The following is a 19056-nucleotide window of genomic DNA, read 5'->3' as shown; positions in this document are numbered from 1 at the left end:
TATATGCATTTGGAGTTATTTTTATTTACCTTGTGCTTTTCCACAATACCGGCATCACACTGTAAGCTGCCCTCTAGGACTGCCAGGTGCTCCCATGAGGCAGACCCCAAACTGCCCTGGCATTCGCAGGACTCCAGGGGCAGGCTGGCTGACAGGAATCACCCTGAAGATCGAGAGGCTTGGCAGTCATGGGCTGGCCGCCGTGGGACTCCTCAGGTCGCAGTGCAGAAACCGGGAGGATGCCCGGATACTCACAGAGCATTTGGAGCCCCGTAGCAAGGGGCACGTGTCACTCTGAAGCTCTGGGATGGGAGTAGCCGGTGGTTTGGCAGCCCCTGAAATGTTTGCTTAGCTCTCCCGGTAACAGTAAGCTGAGGTGGCGGCTACCTATTGCCTGAGGAGCTGGTTTCTTGGAGTGGCACGGGGTGATGGGTCAGCGAGAGCACAGCCCACACAGGCTCTGCCTCATCAGTTACTAACCAAGATACACTTTTCAGATGTTGTTAATTGAGTCTGATGAATTTTGCTCCGGTGGGACCTATTATAGGCAAAAATACAAGTGACATCAGAGCCATAACTCATAAAAATCAAGTCCCTGAATTACATCTGAGAGCAATATGAAAATGCAAGTGGGATTGCAAATGGTATCAAATAACTTTCTGTCATACCTTATTAATACCACAGAGCTAATAGAAACAGCTATATTATCATCCTAATGTCATTATACATATAAAATACACATGCGCACATACACACAAACAGTGTGTGTAATTATAACAACATTATTTTGTTCACACAGCCTGAAATACGTGATTAGGCGGCAGCTCTGAAATGGCAATATTCAATCAGGTATGACTTGTATATTGGCTCAGAGCACAGTCTCCTACTTATGTAAAATTATGCCTTGCTATGTGCGGCGTTAGCATGGACGGCTGTGACAGAAAGTCGGAGCTGAGGCCACAAAGATCATTTCATCTCGAGTCGGAAGAACTGAATCATCATTTTGCAGCTGAAATACCCTCAATGCCCAGCAAACTATCCCAGGCTATCATTTCTTGCCTGTATTACCTCAGAAAACATGCTAATTTATCTGCCAAAAATAGCTGCCTTTTCACAAAATCCTGAATAAAATCTCTCCGGTGGAACTGATCCTAGATGCAACCAAACTATTTCTTTTTTAATCATAAAGCTCAGAAAGGAACATCGTTTGTTAGGGCTTCAGATGTGCTTCAGTTTCTAAATGTTGCACAGGAAATGCGCACACCAGCCATTTCACATCCATCTCCTGTCAAATAATTTACCTCAACTGTTTTTAGTGAAAATATCCATATGTATATATATTCCTGCGCAACGGGGATAGCTGGAGTTGTAAATATCATCTCAAGAATGCCAGGCCATATTTACCCAAGTCAGTGGTCAAAGCAAGTTGCTATTCTCAGTGTGCCAGATTTAAATTGATTTAAGTAAACAAGCTGACCTCTTTCCACTTAGCAGGTCTTAGCTGGCACAGATCTTTTCCTGAACTTTTTTTTTTTTTTTTTTAAATGAATTTGGTGGGCCACAGAGGAGGGCAGGCAGCTACCTCTGAGGAAGCAGACAGTGCTGGTCGGGGAGCCAGGCAAGGAGGGCAATGTTTCCCAGGCAAGAGATGCACCAGTCAAACTCAGAACTTTCCTTTCTTCATGCCTTGCCCTCATCTGAAAGCAGGGGACTCCACATCTTCATTAACCTTGAATATATTGCCCCATGCCTAAATCCTTAGGGCAACACTTGCTCTTCTGTTTCGGGATTCAAGTTTCCCATTTTTTCCAGTTGGTTTGTGCAAGGACTTCTGACCTCATGGTTACTGGGATCTTTTTTTGACAGCACTCCCATGAGATGCAGCAACACAGGGAAGGGGCTCCTGCAGCAGCTGAAGAAAGCAGGTTGGTTTGTCTGGGCACCGGGACCTCCTCCCTTGTCCCTCTTCATGCAGACATTTTCCTGTAAGCTCCAGCAGTCACTTGTACACAGTTATTCCCATGACTCCATCCTTCATCCGAGTTACAAATGTGACAAAACTTATGATTCATTCATCTAGCACAGTTTAGCAACTTTTAACCTTCGGCTAAGCTGTCTTCAAGCCGTAGCTACTTAAGTGCATTCTCAAGGCAGCTCAGCAAACAATTTGCTGCCCACATAAAACCACTAATGCTACAGCTACCCTGCTTAAGAAGGCCATATAGAGCCTAATTGCTGAGCATGACTCAGGAGGTCTCCCTGAAACTAATTTTGAGAAGAAATTACCTGCCGGGGTGAGAGGATGGAGCCACGTTCAGATCCCAGTACAGAACATTTCTCTTGCCCATTGTGAAATTTCTTCCCAGGACATCTTTGCAAAGTGCTGAGCAGTCCCCAGCTGCCCGACACCTTGTGTGCATGCAAAAGGTTTTTGGAAGCTCACAAGCAGCAGCCAAGGCTGCCTGCATGACCAAGGAAGGGGAAAATAAAAATGCTGCGAGTGGGAACCCGGGCTGAGCCCTCAGCATCCTTTCAGGGTGTCATTCGCAGGCAGGATCCAGGCAGAAAAGCTTCCCCCATGGCAGTGCCAGACTCAGACCCTGGTGGAGGCACAGTGAGCTGGTGGCAGCAGTGACTGTGGAAGGGTTACTCGTCCCCGGCTGGGACCTGCCTGTTGGCTGCAGCCACACAGTGCTCAGCACCAGGCAGAGCTCTTCGCTGGGGGCAGGAATGGTCCTGGCTGACTTTTGGTCAGGTTCAGGTAACACCTGCCTTAGCCACCCAAGGAAAGGCTTGTGCCTTCGCCTGTGGGTGGGTAGGGACACCTCTCTCTGTTAACACCTGTGCAATGCTCAGACCCCTCCCTGTCGATTCCACCACACTGGAGCTGAGCCCTCGGCAGCCTCTCCTGTATTTGCCCTCATGCAGAGGGGAGCCTGCAGCTGGGTGAGGACATGACATCTGCTGGGGGACCTCCAGCAACTCGGCTTCTCCCAGATTTTACCTGGAAAAAGCCATTGGCATCAGATGTGAAGCAGCAGTAGAGCAGACACAGAACAAAATAACTCGTAGTGCCTCGACTCCAGGGCCTGAAGGCCTCTTCTTGCTTTGCCGGACAACCAGCTCAATGAGCAAGTGCTTTTCTGTCCCAGGTGGCGGTGGTCCCTGGTGTGGGGGTTTCTGTACCTCCCCACGAACCGGCGTTACAGTTGGGCTGACATAACTAGGGTATTTTAAACACAAGACTTGTCTGATAAACACTGGAGAGGATGCAGAAATCATTCCTCCTTTTCCTGATGCATGTAAACACGTCAAACTAAAATACTAGAAGGGAAAAGGAATTGATCTGTAAATCCAGGCTTGCCAAATGTACTGGGTTATCCAACCGTTGTTTCCAAGGAGCAGAGATATCTGTCATACCAGAGAGTCTTTACCTCATCTCCAGCACCTCCTATTCTTGCTCAAGTTAGCTCTGGACACGTTTCTGAAGTACAAGAATCTCTGAGATCTAACCACAATGGATCCAAGCCCCTGGGGATGATAGTTTTTTTTTTTTTTAAATCCTCTTGAGAAACAGATGCTTTGGCTCATCTTCATTATACCTAGTCTGATTTATTTTAATTGCTCTGGGTAACCAGAATACTATGATTGCATAATCTCAGGCATATGCCTTTAAAAGGAAGCCTTGGCTGCAATACTGAAAAGGCAATGTTAAATACAGAAAAAGTATTATGCAAAGTCTAATTTATTTTGGAAATCAGTGGAAAGAGTTCTGCTGAAAATTCAAGGGAAAACATATGCCACATTTGAATAATGAGTTGGAGAGGTGCTTTACCTAGCTTTTCAATAAAAAAGGGCTCTGAAAATTGCATTCCTTCGAAAACATCTCACATCCAAGCCCTGAATGTAAGTGAAATCAGAAGGCAGTTATGTACATGGTGGCAGCTACTGTCCCAGGGCTGGGCAAGAGCCTGACACTGAGCACTACGGAGATCAGTCGGACCCTGTACAAGAGTAGCTAGAAAAGTAGTAACTGAAAAGAAAAGCATGCAAGGGAGCATTTTGAGCAGCGTGAATGAGAAACACAGGCAAGAAAAGAGAAGGCCTGCTGAGTTTCACCCTCGCTGTACCTAGAAATACAGGACCATCAGTACAACAGGACAGGCTTAGCAGGACTGCAGAGAAATATCGGAATGCCATCCACTTCTCTTCTGATCTGATGCAATTCACAACATGCCAAATATTGTCGGCTTGCAAATAAAGCTCTGCAGAGACTTTCTTCCAATTAAGAAAAAAAATAAGGTACTTAAGAGTTGGAACTAGAAAAAGAATAATTTATTTTGAAGTCCTGTCAATATAGATTGTCATTAATACACTGGTTGTCTGGAGAGAGACCCATACCTTACAAAGAGCTTTCTCTTTCTGTGTATTTTTTTAGATGATCTATTTGGACAAATGAATAACCGCCATAAATACTGTCCCTAAAGTCAGTGGGTGTTCTCTGAGAGAATTTGTCCAAAAACTTGGAGAAAAAAAACAAAAAACAAACAAACATAAAAACCCTGCTCTTGGCATATTGATATGCCTTCCTGTCTCAGAGGGAAAGGAAATGCCATGGATTTGGTAGGTTACCTACACTGTATTCGCTATTTAAAAACATAGAACTGAGATTTTGTTTTGCAGGAAATACACTAGATTCATCCTCAACAGCCTTGGTGTGCACAGAGAAGCGTATCTGTGTAAACTGTGTCTCTGGACATGCAAGAGATATCGTGGAGGACGTTTAACCAAACACGGGCTTTGCACAAAGCTGAGAAAAGTAAGCCCAATAAATTTCACTGGTGAAAGAGGAGACCCATAATCATATCTTTTCTGATCTTTAAGAGAAACCACAAATACTTTTCCCTTAATTTCACTTTGTATTGTTTGTGTGGGAACAAACTTTAATTCGAAAGGACAAACCCCAGAACTGCAGTCAGTACTACCATGCCGAGAGGACAGGTGCTTTGAAATCAGGTCATGTAAGCTATCCATACTAACATCGCTAATTTTTCCAGAACAATCAACTCTACTAATCAATCCCCATGCAGCAAAACAAGCACATTCTTAGGAGACCAGTGGCTGCTCAGCACAGCTGGATCAGTGGGGACATTGAAGACACCGGTGGCTGCTTTCCTTGCAATTTGCAGCACAGAGCTACGAATGACGGAGCCTTGGTTTGTGCCTGGGCTTCTGAGCCTCTGCCGTAGGACACCGAAGAAACCATAATCAGCAGCAACAGCAGAAGTGCTGCGAACAGGCAGTAACAACACAATATACAGGCTACACCTTTAAACACCCACAAATTTACTTCAGGTTTGGAGACTATAATGAGATTCTAGTTTGGGAGAATGAGCCCTCAGAGACTATTAGGAATATTAATGTTATCGCAGAAGTTTATTAGTGCCTGCATGTCTAGAAGTGAGTAAGGAAACCCTTTGGGCTTTGTTGCATTATCAGCAATTATCATGCAAAAAATTTCTTTTCCTGTTCCTCCCTCTGATAGGGTTTTGAAAAAAAGGCTCCAAGAATAATCTTTGTGAAGTGTTTCAGTTTTTCAGTGGAGCGGATGCTTCTGCCGTTGCCGTCTGCGTACCTTCGTTTCTCAAACAGTTGAAGGCTTTCCCTCTCCTTACTTCTCACAAATGTTGCTACTTCCAGATCAACTATTCCGCATGTCTCCTGCTCATGAAAGTTGTAGGTGCATCTGCCATTGCACAGAATTAAAACAACTCTTCAGATTTGGGGTCGCACGTCTGTTTTGTTCACTTTTTCAAACCAAGCTACGGTCCTTTACTTTGCTCTCCTCTTTCTATTTATGCTCTCATTTCTGCTCGTGGAGAGGTATTGCCATCCCTTGATTTACAGTGGAAGCAATGTGGTTCTGTTGTTTATTCAGATGCCAAGAAGTTGTCGGTGATCGGCTTTGCAAGGAAAAAGCCATCAAGATGTAAGCACGGGTTCCGGAAACGTGTCCCTGACACCAGAAATCCTTCCTGTCCCTTCTCTTCTTTTTAATGGGTTAAGGGCTATAAAATCTTGTGCCTATTATCTATGCTGTGATCTAGTGCCTTGATCAGTCTTTCTGAAAGGTTTGCATTCTTTAAGCTCCTCATATGTTAAGGGAAAAAAAAGTCAGCAGTCACACCGACCAATGGGATTGGAAACTCAAAGCAAAACTCAGCACTGCTGCACGCTGAGGTTGCAGTGCTGCAGAAATCAATGGGCTTGTGGCAGGAGGCTCGGGAAGAGGAATGTGCCTGGGAGGACATCCATTTCTCCTGAAAGCACTGTTAGTGCTCCTCTGCCCAGGAGGCACATTTAAAGATGAACCAGACTTCTTCTGACTTCAGAAGAAACCTGCCCATGCTTGGCTTCAATGGAGCAGCTGCATGGGTGCAAAATTTCAACCTTGTCTACTTTTTGAAAGAATATCTGGAACGCACCCCTTGCTCCAGGAGCTTTACGGCCTGAGATAAGGGCTCCATAGCAGTCAGCTGCATACAGAACAGGAATACCATGCCTTTCTGAAAGCAGAAGCAACAAGCACCCCCTAGTTTTTCACAAGCAGCAGAAGCAAGCTCCTGCACTGGGCAGCTCACTCAAAGCCAGCCAGAGCACTCTGTGTCAGTGGTACCATCAGAGTGGTACCCCATTAGAATCTCCTCTGACATAGGCAGGTATCAACAAACCTTTCCGAACTAAAGACAAGGCCTTGATTCAGTCTTGGTTAAACTCTTGCTGCTTGGTGTGCTTTGAAAAGTGGGGCATATTGCTGATGGAGGAGCTCTTGGCTGTTACATTTAATTAAGGATTCTGCTGAAAGTTCTGCTTAAAATAACAAAGCTTGCTGTTTAGAAAAGTGTAGGTGATTCCCCCAGAGGCCTGGCCAGCATTCCTCCTCCTATTGTATAACATTATTGATTAATCAAAACTAATGCTTGCAGCTGTTGCCTGATGGATAATGTCTTTGGTGTTTGCCTGCATATAATTATTTACTACTTTATTGATGTTATTTATTTCTTCATTAAGTATTGTTGGCTGTTTAATTATATGAAACACAACTGCAAGTGTCGCTGCTAAAAGCCATGGGAAGGACTGCCCAGAGCTGAAATCTTTCAACCATAAACTCTAAAAATAAATCTAAAGATAAAAATATTTTAGCCAACGTTTTGAATGAAGACCATCAAACCCCAAATGCACTACATGTAATCCGGAGACCAGCGCTGGAGTGCCATGTTCAGATAGATTTGCAATGCTGATTTGATTGTGCATGGCAAAAGACCTTTACAGACTCGCATGTTTTATTAGATCTCCAAAACACATGAGAGGTCCCTATCTATTATTCTTGGTAGCTGAACGTTTGAAATAAATCACAGGGAAACTCTGATTTCCAAGAGCTTACACTCCAGGAGTGCCTGACAAAGCCCCTTCCAGAAAAATAAATCCTGTGCCGAGTTCCGAGGACCTCCCAGGCCAGATGCTGACCCTGTCCAGCATCCCTGGTGAAAACCGCAGTCTTTCTCAAAGAGCTCCCTTCACAGTCTCCCTTTTGCTCCCCTCACTCTCCATGGGGGACACAGACCCCTGTGCCCTCCCTGCCCCAGCATGCCACTGCCCTTGCCCCTCCTCAGAAGCACCAGACACAGTTGTTGCAGCAGGTCTCTGCCAAGCCTCACTAAATTAAGAGCCAACCTCTAATCTGTGGATCCACATGGGATGAGAAGGGATGCACTGAAGTTTACTTAGCTCATGACAAAGCTAACCTTAACAGAATTGCTTCCAAGCCATTGGGATCTGAGGGCAAAGTCAACATCTCAAATTCTATCTGGTAACCACAAGGCAGTAAGGACTAATCAGATTTAAGGCACGAGGCGGCTTTCAGCAATCTCTAGGTACCTACCATTTCAAAAAAACATTGAGGTACGTGACTACGAATATGCTATTAGAGAACTCGGAAGGATCTTCTCAGTCTGTAAACAAACTAGAGGACCTACAAACCCTGTTGTTAGCTCACAAATCATTAACACACCTATAAAATATCCAAAGTAGCCTCTGTATCTCCTTACTCATAAAAATTCCTCTCTGACACCCTTTCCAAACAGCCCTCAGCAGGCCTTTTCCCCAGGGCAAGAGAACAAACAGCTCTGGCAGTCCTTGCTTGGCCATCAGTTTGTTATTTGGTAGCTACTAGCGTGAATATTTCCACACAGCTCTCTGTAGATCTTTTCCTTACTTCTGAGGTTGTGCATTAAAATTAGCGAGGTCTTTGCTACCACTTTATGAAAAGTGCATAGGATGGCCAGTTGCCAAATCTCTTAACTCCCTATAGCCTCCACCCTAGCGCAGAGGCCTCCACTTTCTCTTCAGGAGCCCAGAGGAGGACCATTACCACCAGATGTGGTGATCCAATGTGCCTCAAACTCAGAGCATGATCAAAAGTTTGCTGTTGAGGCCAGATTCTGTCCGTGCTTTCAATACACAGTGTACACTCACATCTCTTTTAAGACACATCTAGGAAAGACCCCATGCTGTCAGGTGGTATCTCCAAGGGGGAAGGAACACACCCAAAGGACCATGTTCAGCTGCGTTGGGAGTACGACCATACACAAGTGCACGGGACAGCCACTGAAATCAAGGTAAAACAGCAGAAAAATCAGGCAGTGCCTGGCAACCAGTCAACATCTCTGTGCCTAAATGCTCTGCCCTCGTACCCTGGGTCTCTAGAAAACAACCAACTGTCCAGTGGATTCATTCCACCCATGCTCTGCTCCCTTTTTGCTGGATTTATAGCATCTCGAGGTGCCTCAACGGTAGTTCTAAAAGATAGCAGAGGGCTAAATGACAGAAGAGAAAATGCAACAGAAAGACACTGAGAACAGAAAACCAAAGAAAAATAGTAAACAGGCGTGTGTATGTGTGTTTGTGTAAAAAGAAAAAGAAACACAATGGGCCAAGGGAATTTGGTCTCCATTTCCCTCTTTGTTTCCTACCCAACCTCCACATTTTCATGCATTTCCTCTGTCTAGAGGCAGTTCTTCCTCCTTCTGTGTTTTGAAATGTCACAATCTTTCCTGTATCCCTTATGCCCACATTGTGCAGGGTACCACGGGCACCATTCCAGCAGCGATGTGCAGAGCGATGGGGAGCAGAGCTAGGATTTTCAAAGGAAACTAAGGAAATCTTTATGGAGAACTTGGTGAGAATTTGGCACTTGGCACTCTTCTCCTCCTTTGAAAGTCCCACCCTACAGGAACAATCTAAACAAATATATGCCCCAACGCTGATAAATCCATTTGGAAAGATATCAAAGAAAAGCTTGCTAGGCTTGGAGACCTTTGAAGAAAGGGAAATATCCTGCCAACCTGATGCTGAGATCTATCTTGTTCCACCATGTGGTCCGAATCATCAGAGTTCTCCATGGCTCCCCTTCCTCCTCAGGACATGCAGGGCAGTACTCTGCCTTGCTGAATAAAGGAATTTGGGGGCCAGGAGGGCAGCATTATTTGAGGAAAATTCAAGTGAAAAATTACTTGACAATGGAAGTTGTTACTGTGCCTAAAAATATCTCAGTGACTCAGATTACTGAAAACGGCAAAGCTATAGAGCAAAACCATAGTCTCTTCTCAACAGTCAGCTGGCTTCATTCACTAGCCTGGCATCTCTTTCGCCTTATGTTTTTAATATCATAAGAGTGGGGTGTTTTTTTTTGTTTTGTTTTTTTAAGTCTACAATAAGTTAATGTTTAATGGATTGCCATGTACTGTTCTTGGTGTTTACATGCTCTCCAACTAACCAATTTGTAGAGCAAATTAAAAGTCTGTAAGACCAGGAAAAGCGAATTACAGATATTTGTTGCTCAGAAACTATCGCCTTGTTCAGTCCCACATGCCACCAAAATAAACGGTTTCAATTACGTTTTCACCTTCCCCAGCAATATTAACATCTCTCGCAGTTGCTTGCCAGGGCTATTGCTCCTTAGTCTGCAACTGTTACGGCTTTGTGCACATATGCTTCCTGCGAATGTGCAACCTTGCAAAGTACCAGGGTCCCAGTGTTTGCAGTGTAACCTATTAAACCAGGCTGGCTCAGGACCAGGAGCACTAGAGAAGCACGGGAGAAGGAAAGGTGGAGACTACAATGCTGTTGATGCTTTTTTTTTTATACAAATGAGATATGTGGGTGTGGCCTGATTCTTTCACCGACCAAAATATAAATAGCCAGGTAGATTTTTCCACTCTCAAATGTGCAAATCGCCATTGAGTGGGGTCCCACCACTACGCCAAAGGTAATTAGCTTGGCTTCTCCAGAGGTTGTTACACACGGGGGACTTGGCCTGTTGACCTAAAGGCCCAGGCACCTCTCCCCTGTTCCTCCCAAGGGACTGTCCTGCAAACTGCTGTGAAGGAAGCCAACAAATTCCTCAAAAACACACAATGCTGATGGGAAACTGGGGGACCCCGGGAACACCACCTTCCCCACGCACATACTTTAAATCTATTACCTGCTCCACATGATGTCTTGGGTTTGCTTTTCATGTGGCTGAGATGTCTGTAGTGAGGAGACCTGAGGTGACCTACTTCTGGGCTGGAAGAATCGCTGCGGCGCAGAGCCCACAGCACCCTTATGGGAAGGGATGCGTGAATCTCCTTGTTCCACGGCATGGGGCAGCTCCCACACCAGCAGATGTAGTAAGCCAGGATCGTGGGACCTAAGGAAACAAAATAAAATTTTTAGGTTTGAAATCAACAGAGAAATGTTGATTTTCTCATGTTATTGATAGTAAAATTCCCATTGGTGCTGATGGGGCCAGGATCAGGCCCAGGCTGTACCCCTGTGTTTTCCCAGGCTCATGAGAATTTTAAATTCTGGATTTCAAATGATAGTTTATTTCTGGATGACCTGTTTGGCTTGAACTGTTACGTGTTTTTGACTGTTGGACTTATTTTTAATCTACTGTATTAGTACACAAACTTAATCAAGAACAAAATGTTACCAATGCAGAGTTTTGTTCCTACCCCCTCCTATCAGTGGAGCAGTTTAAAGTTCCCCAAATCTATAGAGATCTGCCTGCGACATCTGACTCCTTTCAGAACATTACTACATTCCTTGTACTGTAAATATACAAAGGGGAGGGAAGAGGCAAACATGAATGCACATCGACTACAACTCTCTTGCTTACAAGAAATGCCACAGTGCAGATTTTAACAATTAACATTCCTACCATGTAGGCAGCTACGGATAAAGCTCATACTTTTTTTTTTTTTTTTGTCAAAGAAACTTCTCACACACACACATTTGGGACATTTTTTGTCATTTGATGTCAATGGCAGGCTGTGACATTCCTCTGTGTTATTTTTTTCCTCCCTGCTATTTGAAGAACGAGATTTTATCTTTCTTTCCCATCCCCCCCTTCCTTTACCCCATGCCTATTTTACTAAAACCTGCCTTTCGGGTCAGCATGCTGGTAAGAGATTAATTTTACACTGCAAGAAACACCAAGCAGACTATTTCAGCTTTGACATATGAGAAGCCTGTTATAATATTGCAGTTTCTCTAAATTAAATATTAGGAAAAATTAAACCCAATTGTGGTTCGTATTCCTATGGAAAATATTTCTGTTCAAAACAGTCCCTCCATGCTAAATGACCGAAGTAACTGAAAACACAATAAATATGCAGCAAGTTAAAAACCCAGATTATTCAGGTTTTAAGGCTTATAACTAAAAGTGGTTTAATGTTTCATGCCTAATAATAGATTACTCCTATCACATTTCTAACCTTTATTTCTACCAGCTTTGAAGTCCAGCCATATAAAGACTGTTTGTAGAACCACACGAAAGTTAAAGCAAATATTACTCAGAGTGATTCATATGAACAAGAATTTGCAATGAAGGCAGAGGGTTTTTTGTGTCTGTATCAAAGGAAATGAAATGTTTGCAATATTTTCCAGTTGATAAATGCATTAAAACATTTTAGTTGTGTAGTACGAACATTGCTGACATAAACAGACTTTGACCTGAAACAGATTGTATTAAGCTCTGTGGGGGAGGCAGCATTACAAAAAATAATAAAAAAATTAAAAAATAAAACATAACTTCCTAGATTTCAAAATCTGCCACAAGGTCACTGCAGTCCTTAATTAGCTGAATACATTAAGAGAAGGCTAGAACACAGATTCTGTAAAGAGAGCAAGTGTATGTTTAATCCTCTGTTCTTTGCTTACAGATTACCCTTTCAGAATGAGTAACCTTATTTTCTTTTTAAATATCTATTTACCTTTTTGAGCTTTGCATAGCAAAGCAGATTTTTTTCACTGTTGCAAAAGAAATTAATTTGTTGCTAGTTGCTATGCATTGGCAGGATTTCTGCATAAAGAATGTAAGCCATCTATCTTTGTATTCAAGATATAGTTAATCTGGCAGTTAAAATACTTTGGAAACATTTTGATGACTTATCTGGAAAAGTAGCTTTGCATTTTCAAAGAAAACTCAGAACTGTATTGCAAGTGGAAGATAAAAGATATATGAAGTGTTTGTTCCAAGCGATACTATTCATTTAAAGATCAGAATGTAACCCCACCCAAGCAATTATTGTGGAAAAACAAGAGAAAAATCCTTATACAGCTCTCTGACACAGTCTTTATTTGGGAAACAAAATAACTATATTACAGTTATAGCCTAATGGATTGCAAGCTGTTTTATTAGAGTCAGCTGAATCCTGTTTAGCATAAAAAAGAACTCTGTTTGCTATCAAGAACACATTTACATTAATATGACTTTGACAAAGTAAAATAAAATCGCATTAAGATGATGTAAGTAGATAAGACAATGAAATCTCTGTGAGATAGTTTTGGCACACCAATTAGAGTCAAGTCCCTACAGGAAAGAAACATATTTTTACACCAAGTATCTATGTGTTTTTAAGTCATAGAGTGGCCAAAATTAATTCCATGCCTAAAATATTTCCAGCAAGGGAAAAAAAAAATATTATGATTATCTTTATTTTTCCCTTGAAAAGGTAAAATTTCTGATAAACTACTTTTTTATTTGCAATAATACAAACAAGTTTTGTTCTCTGTACTAGCCTGTAATCATCCTGATTATTGCAAGGGACTTTCCAATATAGAGCAGCTGAAAACAAGGTTTTAGATTACATGGTAATTTAGGAATGCATGAAAAGCCAAGCAGTCACCATAATAGAGCACTGCATAAACTTCATGGCTTTTGCAGCAAAACATAACATATGTTTTGTGATTCATTCAAATGATTTTTCAGGTTTTTTTGGGCAGGCTTCTATCAGAACACGTCGAGACCCACTGCCTGTCCTTCATTTCGGGAACCTCATTCCCCCGAAAACGACAACAACCACAACAGAACTTTGATGCCTCTCTTTTTAGTTGGGTCATTAAAAGAAAGGCAGTGATGGATGGCGATAATGCTGTGGATTTTATGACTAATCAGCCCTTGGCAGCCGCGATATTTCTCTGGTAGTGAAACTTTAATATTCCTTCGGCCGCGCGTACGCCTTGCCTCCTCACGGCCCTCCGTTACGCAAGCTGCGCAGCGCGGCTATTCCCGAAAGCCAGCGCTTCCGCGCAGCGCCGCCGCGGCCACCAGGGGGCCCCGCTGCGCCGGGAGGCTCGGGGAGGGCCCGCTCCCAAAAAAAAGGGGAAAAAAAGCCATTTAGGTTGTTTTTTCCATTGCTTCCAATCAGCCCGGCGCGAGGCTCGGTGCATGTGCTCGCCGACATTCTCGTGCCGGGCTCATGTTTTATCTTGTCACCCGCTACGCCTCGGTCAGGCAAGGCAGGGTTGGCCAGAGTTTGAAATCATCCAAATTCAGTCACTTAAAGCTGCTACAAATGCAACTCCCAGCAGCTCTTCTAAATCAATGACACCTCCGGTGTGCTCTGAGCCTTTCGGTTTCCTTGGGCAAGGGATGTCCTGCTGCGGTGGCAGCGGTAGGGGAGGCACGGGGCTATCAGTGAAACGAACACCAACTTTTGTCTGATGGTAAAAACCCACGCACAGCGAAAAAGGCACTTCATTTAGGCATTTATTGCCCCACAACTAACATCTGTTTCTTCGTGCAGTCAGGCTTGGCCCCGTGCTTTGGACAAGTGAACATTGTGCAGTCCAATCTATATGAAAGGATGCTACGATTAAACCCAAATACAAGCTTGTTTTTTATTTGGGGTTTTACAAATACAGCCAAATATTTTGTTTGGGTGTAGATATTTTTTTTTGTGTGTGTGCCTCAGGCAAGGTTATCAATGCAAATACTAGAATGCCAGCCACAAAAGCCCAATCCCAGGGCATAGATGAGATTTTGGCAAGAACTGGAGAAGAAAAAAAAATCTCCGTAGCAAGCCCATGCAAATTTCCTTGGTTTGGGGTTTACTTTGCAAGTGTAAACATTCATCGGGTTTGTCAAAAGGCTCGCAGACTTGAGAACCTTTTGATCAAACCTTGGCTGTGTTTTGAGGAAACCTGTCCTGGAATATGGTTTTCAAGATGCAGCTCAGTGGCTTTGCTTTTGAAATACAAACAAGCCCCAAAATTCTAATCAAGGCTCCAAACCCTCACACAAGCTTCTATGGTGCGCGGCTTTCGCTGATACGTAGGGCTTATCACCTTGGGCTATGTCCTGGTTGCAAGGGCATGTGTTTCATAAAATCTTTTTCCTGAAACAATGCGATGCAAGCTGTCAGAGTTAAATTCAGGACAAGGCATTTCTTTAATTCTGATTTTTCAGTTATTTGCTTTATACGAGGAGAGCCTGGCTGCTTCTGTGCTAAGCGAGACTCACATTGCCAGACAGTATGTTTTAAGTTATTTTTAAAATCGCTGGCTTTTGAAGGCTCTTAAATCCTTTGATGTAAATGAAAATAAAATCATAGTTTGAAATCTAACAGAGACTTTCAATCTTGATCTTAAAAGCATGAATCATGCTACAGCATAGAGTAGGGCTATTTTCTGTCCTTTGCATTCACCTTCTCCACACATTGATATTTATGGGTGGCAATTAGAGATCTCAGGTAGTCCCAGGTGCCTTGTGCCAAGCTCTGCACACAGCTACTGCCTGACAGTCTATGGATGAGTTTTCTAGAGTCTTACTCATTTAAATATGACATTTCAAGCAAGCCTGATTAAAACAAAGCAAAGCAGAAGCAAGATGTCGCAACTACCATGTTGATTTTAGATTGATTACTGTCTCGGAAGAGAAGAACTAGTGGTAGGGTAGGGATGTTGCATTAAAATTGCAGAAAAACTTCTCCCATAGCCACCTTTGAAAATCCGGCCATCATTTTCTGCCAGAGCTGAGGCAGAGCCCAAGGCCAGTCCCAGCCCAGAGAGGAAGCCTGACCGTGCGACTGCTCCTCTGGATCTCACAAGTGCAGCCGCTGCAGGGGTGCTGTTTTTCAAATAGTGGGTGAAGAATGATCACCTGAAATGCCCACATTTTTAATCAAGCTTTCTTATGTCTTCCCTTAATGCTAAAAGGAGAGGAGGACAGAATATCCAATTCAATAGTGCCATAGCACACTGACAGAGTCCTTCCTGGGGGAGCCCTGTCGCACACCTTCTCACCACGAACTGGGTCACTGCCAATACCTCAACATCATTTCTCCTTTCTAAGTGATGTCGCTCAAAAACAGCTACACTGACTACAGCCCCTAACAGCAGGCACTTTGCAGGGGACCCATATGGGCACAAACAGGTTGGTATTTACTACTGGAAGATTTAGCACATGGTGGGTTTGGCCCAGGATGATGTCCCTGTTTCCCTCATGCTCCTCAGAAAAGCCAGAGTCCTTCCCCTCCTGGCAGTGCCAGCAGAAATGTCCTTTTCCTCTGCCTGCATCAAGCAGGGGTTAGCGGCTGCCAGAATGTTCATCTGGGATGGGCATTTGGCAGGGGCAGCAGATACCAGACCCCACTGCCTCTCCCAACAGTCCCCAAACAAAGGTGACAAAAGTCATCTGGGGATGCTCTCCTCAGGCCAAAGTGCTTCCCAAGGTCCTCCAACAAGCTGACTGCCTGGGAGCTGCAAGCGTGCAGTGTGGCTGATGGCAACCAGACATATTGGGGGCCTTCATCCCAGTGGTTATCCCAAGAGCTGCCAGGAAGCTGTTCACAGCCTGTGAGTGCACGTCTGTGAGCAGAGGCATGCAGTGGGGGAAGGAGGTACCTGGCCCTTGAGGCAGTGCCATGGACATTGTCAGACTTTCATTCTCCAAAATCCTGCCATGGTTTTTGTCCCAGAAGAATAGGCTGCGATCAGCAAGAAATTAATTCTAGTATTTGCTTACAAGTTGCACAGTCTGCTCCTGGCAAATCTGAAGATGACTCATAATGCTTTCCACAGTTACATCTGCCAACAGACCACGACAGAATAAACAATCAAGAGAAATCAATCAAATTCATCCTACTTGTATGAACCAGGCATGAAATGCCATGTCTGAATCCTTAAAACTCTTTATGACCTTCACTTGAGTTTTAAGGTGAAGAATTTCAACATTTGTCCCTAAATAAAAAGTGCCAAACTAATAAAACAGCATGGTGGAGTTCCCATTTACTGCACACAACAGTCAAGATATTCAGACTTATTGCTCCCACTACAATTGTAATTCAGTTTCCTTGCTCATACATAATGGTTTTATCTACTCTGAATGGGGTTATCTTTAGTTCCTTAACAAGCCCATATAATTCAGCTGTCACAGTTTCCATAAGAATACTAACTTGGAATTTCCTGCCTTTAATTTGGACTAACTCCTGTCTACAGCACGGCATTAATAATGTTTCCAGTGTGTGTGGTGACTGTGAAATCAAGCATTAAGTACATGTTACATATAGATTTATAATGTTCAAGTAGGGTTTGTAGAGGTAGCATCCCAAAGTAACGTAAGGATCTCATCTTGACAAATCTAACAGTCCCAGCTCTCCTGCCTCATCTCTGTCTCTACTGCAGACTTTGCAGCTGGGCTCTCCTGCCCGAGCAGGTAGAGACAACCCATATGAACCTGCCCCATGTCTTTTCCCTGCCATGGGGACTTTTCCATTTGTCTGACCATGAGAGGATAGTGGACCTCAGGACAGAAATATCTCCTTGTACACACAGCAGCATCATACCTGCCACAGAAGCACATTTGGGGAGCATACGCAGTCGCTCCCATTGCACTGAGCTGTGCCCAGTCCCCAAGGAGGTTTCTATTGCTACCTCTATTTTGTAAAGAAATGAAGCAGGACATTTAGTGGTTGAGACCTGAGGCTTCCCAATTAGCCATCCAGTAATGTATTGACAGATGGCCGTTTCTATTTTTGCTTGCCTTACTCCAGGCCCATTCATTCAGTGTGCTCCTTTTAATTACACAGAACCATGTGCCAAAAGGCTTGCCTGCCTTTTTTTTTTTTTTTTTTTTCCCCTCTGAGCGTATTGGTTGGTCTAACAGGAGATGTTACCTTTCCCTAAAACACTGCTCATACTTGGCAGTTCCCCTGCACTTCAGGAGACCAGCAGCTCTTCAGAGAACAGCGACTATTATCTCTCCCTTGCCTTTCAGTCCCCTGCCACATACCCACAAGCCAAGCTGGCAAGGAGGAGCATCAGCACGCAGCAGAAGGCAACAAATGTTCAGGATGAGGTGATCTGCATCAGCACAAACTCAAGCAAGGCAGCATCACATTAAGACATATTAAATCTCCCTTTCTAGCTTTTCCTCCCTCAAAAGCACGGGTGCTCAATTCAATATACATGTAAGCCAAAACATACAGGTAGGCAGCCCAGGAGTGACATGTTGTTTCAGCCCGCTTCTTCTGACTCCATACCCTCTTCTCCTCCCGAAGATTTTCTACAATGTTGGTAATTTTCAAACTAAGCAGGTCCTAACATGCAGGATAAAGAGAACTGGAGGTAAAAAGCTAGACCCACAGAAGGCTGGAGTGGGTGACCTCCAGCATAGCTCTGGGGGGAATGAGCTGCCCCCTTGCTGGCTGCAAGCTGCCCTCCCTGGAAAAGCCAAGGCCTGGAGCCAGACCAAGGGGCTCTGGACTATGAGGAGAGCCAGCACGACACACAGTTTGGAAAACACTCGCCATTTCTGGAAGGATCTCAACCCAAAGACCACTGCTGTAATGCTGCTTACAGGGAATGGCTCTCACCCACTGATTTCCTGTTCACCTGTGATCAATGACCCTATGGAAAAATGGCATCAATAATGAATAAGCATCAAATGATATGCTCTGTCTCTCCAGCTCTGGCTATAACAAAGACCACCAGGTGGTACAAATTACTTGACTGTATTCATGTTGATTTTTACCAGCTGGGAATCTGGCTCACGTTTTGTCTGGTTCAGGAGGGAAATAAAACACAGTATCATGGCTGAATTGACAACACAGGTAGACTGCAGTTTCCACAAACTCTGGCTGGTGGGAGGGTATGGTGATTTGCGCTCACCAGCTGGCACAAGCACAGTTTACCAAGCATGGAAAAAAATATCCAGGCACAGAGAGGCTGCAACTGGCTTGGTTAGGCATCGCGTGAGGCTCTGGCACAAAATCTCTGCATGAACCAAAGCTTTCTAGAGAGTCTGTGAGAAGATGCAAAAGCCTGTCCAAGGCTGAGCAGGCAGTGCCAGTGACACAGCAGATGCATATGTTTCTAAGAATACTGACTGGCAGCCTGGCACTCTGGTGAGTGCTGGAAGCTGCACTGCACATGCACACACAGCCACTATCATTAGAATTTTGCTGCTTTGGCACCTCTTCCTGATTTACTTAATTTCTATTTATACCATTCTGTTTCTGTTTTGAGCCTTTATCAGATGATGACATGTTTTCTGCAGAACCAAACTTTGGAAGGAGGCTTTGGAAAGAAAACATTCAAGGGGAGCTTAAAAATGGCAGAACACTTAGAAGGGCCATTCCCAACCTAGCAGTGGCCACTCTAGCTATGAAAAGACAGCTTGGCCAGTTTTCTCCAGAACTAGAGCAGTGCTCTCCTGCCTGGGCAAGGCAG

The 19056-nt window shown here is 44.0% G+C and overlaps 1 protein-coding gene across 2 annotated transcripts in view; it reads right to left on the bottom strand.

Annotated features, from left to right (window-relative positions):
* Positions 1-19056, bottom strand: part of CABCOCO1 (ciliary associated calcium binding coiled-coil 1) — a 101127-nt gene that overhangs the window by 595 nt on the left and 81476 nt on the right. Inside the window, exons 14-17 of one of the 2 annotated variants that reach the window (XM_040563782.1) lie at positions 10544-10750; positions 9405-9506; positions 8536-8667; positions 30-538 (exon numbers count right to left, since the gene is read on the bottom strand). The gene's annotated coding sequence lies outside the window, so the exon portion shown is untranslated. The remainder of the gene's footprint in view (positions 1-29; positions 539-8535; positions 8668-9404; positions 9507-10543; positions 10751-19056) is intronic. The other variant, XM_040563783.1, reaches the window with a different exon arrangement.

The sequence above is a fragment of the Cygnus olor genome, chromosome 7 (genome assembly GCF_009769625.2).
Source record: "Cygnus olor isolate bCygOlo1 chromosome 7, bCygOlo1.pri.v2, whole genome shotgun sequence".
Lineage (NCBI taxonomy): Eukaryota > Metazoa > Chordata > Aves > Anseriformes > Anatidae > Cygnus > Cygnus olor.
The sequence above is the reverse complement of the archived record's forward strand: the minus strand, read 5'-3'. Positions and strand labels throughout refer to the sequence as shown.